This window comes from Marmota flaviventris, chromosome 5 (assembly GCF_047511675.1).
Source record: "Marmota flaviventris isolate mMarFla1 chromosome 5, mMarFla1.hap1, whole genome shotgun sequence".
In the NCBI taxonomy this organism is placed as follows: domain Eukaryota; kingdom Metazoa; phylum Chordata; class Mammalia; order Rodentia; family Sciuridae; genus Marmota; species Marmota flaviventris.
The window spans coordinates 103,028,238-103,033,192 of NC_092502.1; positions in this window are offsets into that span (position 1 = coordinate 103,028,238).

Here is a 4,955-nt window from a genome sequence, read left to right on the forward strand (position 1 = left end):
TAAGTAAGATATTTATACAGTTAAAAATTAAAAAAATTTAAAAAACATTCCAATTTCCTTCTTTTTTTAATGGCTTAATAATTTTCCTTTGGATTGATATGCCAGGATTGATTTAACTCATTCCTACTGATCAACAGTAGCATTATTCCTATACTTTGTCATTGCAGACAAAGCTGGGATGTATAACTTCCAGACAATTTCACAGAGTTATATATATATATATATCTGCTGATGAATCTGGAAAAAAACGTTAACCCTGTGTTAATCAGTCATTCATTTGCTCTCTCCACTTGGTCATTTTAGTTTAGAACTTACCACAGTCAAAAGTGATTTTCAGATTTACAAGTTATAAGGATTTCAGGAAGAAAAGGTTGATTGGTCCATTAATTCATTTTTTTTTCTTTCAACAATATTTGCCGAGCTATCACCAGCTGGCCGGGCTGGCGATATAAACTGGGTTCCCAGGGGCTGTCTGTATCAATAATTAAGGAAATGGTAAAGAAACTGTGCAGCACACAAACATAAGTTTCTAAGGCAGGACAGCTCGGCTCAATTTGGCTCTGTGACCCTAAGGGTCAGCTCCAGCACTGGAAGGAGCAAGAGAGCAAGCACACTCTGAACCCCTGTTTTTATTTAGGGGAAAGACATTTGAGGAAGTTCCACCCAAATAATTCGGGGGGGTTGAGTCTTGCTTGGTGATGTTTTGTGGTCAGCATATTGACTGACATCTTGGAAAGCCACACCCATTTCAGGTGCTGTGTGGGAATACAGGCAGAGCTAGAGGAAAGAGCACACGTGTTACTCAGCCAAAAGAGCAAGCAAAGGCAGGCTAGTCCTCTCATATGCTCAAATGCACATAGCTCACACACACAGCCCCCGGATGGCTCGAGACACTGAGCCCTACTTTATCTTAGATCCTGTTCTTTATAGAGAGGAGAAGAGACAAGATTTCACGCTGTCTAGAGATTACTTTGTGGTATGGGGTGGAGTGGGACCAGAAGACAGATAATACACAAGTAAATAAATAACTTATGTATGTGTTAGGTGAGAAATGAAGTGGAGAAGAGGGATGGTTTGGGTCGTGAAGGCTGCAACTTTAAACAGGGTTGAAGGCCACTGTGAGGACTTTGCTATTTATCCTGCAAGAGCTCAGGGTTATTGGAGGAGTTATCTCTCTTTTATATGTATTTAAAATAACCTTTAAATTTTGGAATAGTTGGAAAGATAGCACAGGTAGTTGAACTTTTCACCTGCTATGCAGGGCCTCATAGGACCCCGCATCAGTTTACAGCTTAACTATAGAGATTTCTAACAGTGGGCTGCCCTATCCAGGTTGTTTCTCCTATTGTTATTGTCTTACATTACTGTGGTACAGTCTCTAAATTAAAAAATCAAAATTGGCATATTTCTATTAATACACTCCAGACTTACCTAAAAAAATTTTTTTTGCCAGTTTTTACATTTATGTCCTTTATCTGTTCTAAAATTGGGTCCAAGATATGACCTTGCAGTTAGTCCTTGTGTCTCTCTGATCTGTGAGTTTTTCAGTCTCTCTTTGGTTTTCATTACCTTGACAGTGTTGAGGAGTATTGATCGGGTATTTTTCAGTGTTCCTCAGCTTAGATTTGTTTGATATTTTCCCTATGTGGATTTCTGGTTAGAATCCCCAGTAGTGAAGTGCCCTTCTCATCACATCACAACAGGACCACATGACATCCACCTTTCAAAGTGATGTTAACTTGAATCATGTGATTATAATGGGGTCTGTTGGTTTTCTCTACTGTAAAGGTCACCCGCCCTCCCAAATTCAGCACTGGAGTTTAGGCCAAGGAACCCTCTACAATGGATCCATGTACCCAGTTCTTTTTTTCTTTTTTGAGATAAAGTCTCACTAAGTCTCCCCAGCTGACCTCAAACTTGTGATCCTCCTGCCTCAGTCTCCCAGCTAACTGGAATCACACGAGCGCACCTAGCTTAGAGTAAATATTTCCCCCTTTCCATGCTCTTATTCTTCGGAAGCTAGTCAATTGAGTCCACTACACATTTAGCTCACATTTTAAAAGCGCCATTCTGGTTGATGAGGTGAGATTGCATTGTAGGAGACAAGGGAAGAAGCAGGACTCCAGATGAGCCAGGGGGGCCACGGTGGGGCAGGAAGAAGTGTCTGGCTATCATTTTTATACTCTCTAGCAGGGAAGCCCAGAGCAGTTCTTTAGCAATGTGAGGATAAATATGGATGTAGCAGTAGATTACCCTGCAATCACTTCATTCTTGCCCCTTGGGGCTGTTTGGGGCATTTTATTTCCTGCTCTTTGCATCTTACTTAAGAAAGATTCTGGATGGAGATGAGAGAAGGGGAAGTTAGTTTACTAACTAAACTTAGATAATTAAGGTAAAACATCAGCGATATTGAACTTCTGCTACTTTTATACTTAATTGTTTTAAATTTATTGTTCAACAATTACTAATCAACAGTCTAAAGGCTGGGGATATAGCTCCGTTGATAAAATGCTTGCCTCGCATGTACAAGGCCCTGGGTTCAATCCCCAGTGCCACAAAAAAAGAGTCTATTATCTGTTCCTAGAGATCAGTAAATAATAATTATTAGGTAAAAACACAGCTCAGTGTCTGATTCTCAGTAAATACTTGTTTGAATGATCCAGATGAAGTGAGGCAACAAGAGATTTCCAAAGGAATGGCCACTCACCTGGCAGGACCACAGAAGCTCCTCTCTGCCCCATTGAGCTGCCGCTTGGCATTTCCTCTCTTCCTTCTCTTTCTCCTTGAAATAACTGCTTTCAAGGATCAACTCTTCCCCTCATCTTGACCCCAAGCCTGGTAATTTCCTTGTAAAGTTCTTTTAAGCCATAGAAAGAGAAAATCCCTAGAGAAATTAAATCTGCCGACAGCCTCATCCACCCAGCCTTATTTCCTTCTGAAACAAGATGAATGCTATTTATTTTGCTTTTCTACTTTGAGTGTCTGGCAACCTGCCTTTAGCACCTCGGGGAGTGATGGAAGAGTTACTCTTTTGATCCCGACCTGCTTTTAGAAGTCCCTGTAGTTAAATTATAATAGGTGCTGTGTGCTCATCTTAGATCCTATACAGTTGGGGTGAGAAGCTGAAATGATTCTGCAGTTCTTCCAATTGCAATGTGTGTCTTTCCTTGTCTCCCTTTTTGTCCCTTAGAATGCATGTCAAAGTCCTCCCTGGTAAATCTTTTCTTGACCACTCCTTTCTTACTTCATCTCAGAATAGGAATTCTGGGCTGCTTGGGGACTCCAATCCCCTTCTGATAAGGTCTGAATGTTTATGTCTCTCCCTGCCAAATTTATATGTTGAAATTCTAACTTCCAAGGTGATCATATTAGGACACAGTGACTTTGGAGGTGATCAGGTTATGAGGGTGGAGCCATCATGAATGGGATTAGTGCCTGTTATGGCTTGGGTGTGGTCTGAGTGTCCCCAAGAGTCCATTGTGATTACTGCTTGCTGACCAGGGTGGCACTCTTACCAGGTGTGGCGGAGACTTTGGGACGTGGTGCCCAGTAAGTCCTTGGGTCACTGGGGTGTGTCCTTGGGAGGGATGATGGGATGCCAGTCCCTCTCTCTGATTTTCCATTGGGCCCTGTGAGCTCTGCCGCACACACAGAGGAAAAAACAGCAGTGTTTTCTACATTGTGGACCCTATGGAAATTGGTTTTATTTCTCTTATTCTTCATGCCTGAGGCTTCATCATACCCAGAGGAGGCAGAAATAAATCTTTCCAGAACATAGCAAGCTGAAGTAGCCCTTCTGGCTGGATATTCAAGGGAGCAAACACTTAGACCCTTCTGACCAAATTATTCCGCCTAGTGACTATATTGTGGGAGAGGATTCTTGGGAAAACAACGAAACTATTAGGACTTTCAACATGATTGGTTTTTCAACGATGACCTTGAGTAAATCTTTCTGAGTCTCTGTTTTCTTACATCAATATTAATGGAGTTGAACTAGCAAATATATTCTTGGGATTTTAAATGCTATATATCTATTTTGGTATCCAATCTGAAAGAAAATCTGTAAAAACTAAATTGAGTAGGTCTAATAGTTAAATATAAATACTCTATATTAAGCCAGATCCTTGTAGTCATTAAAATTTCTGAAAAAAATTAATGGATTTTTTCCTCTCTATTTTTTATTTCAGTCATTATCTCTAACTTGTATTCTCATCTTGGGACCTCAAATGTATATGAAATATGATATATATCTCATGTGTGATGCGATTCTAAAGTAATTACATCTTAAGGATCTTTTCAGTCAATTTAGTATTTGATGTTATCTGCTGCTTAACAACATTTGAACGTTCTTCTGGAGTCTTGAAGAATTTCCCATTTTAAGAGTTCTATCATTCTAAGGTAGATACCCTCAAGCTTACTTTCCCACTTTTCCTAATTGTTGGGAGGTGGCAGGCCTGTGACTTAGGTTCCACTAATGAGACACACAAACTTGGGATTGAGTGAGAAGCAAACAGTGTGTGAAGCCAAGAGGAACCAGTAAAGACTTCTTTTCTGGCAGGGGCTGTGTCGCAGGCACAGTTTGGAGAGAAGTGCTCATGTCTAGTGTCAGCAGGGTGTCAGAACCCAGCAGTGGGGTCACCCATTGGCTGATTTGTTGTTCATTCACATCAGCTTGACTCTGGCCGCCCTGGGGGTTCTATGAACTTTCAAATAAATTTTAATAAGTCCTTTACCCACTTAAACTAGATTAAGTTCTGTTGCTGGCATATAAGAACATTGACTAATAAGAGTTCATTTCCCAAATAATCTGTTATGCATTTAGGAGCTAAAAATGTACTTGTTCAAAGCAAAATTTCATCCTCCATTTGTCTCTTCTTAACTCAAACTTTTTTGGAATCCATAAAATACTATAACTGGTGCCTTAGTAACACTCAGTTATTTATTTAACAAATCAT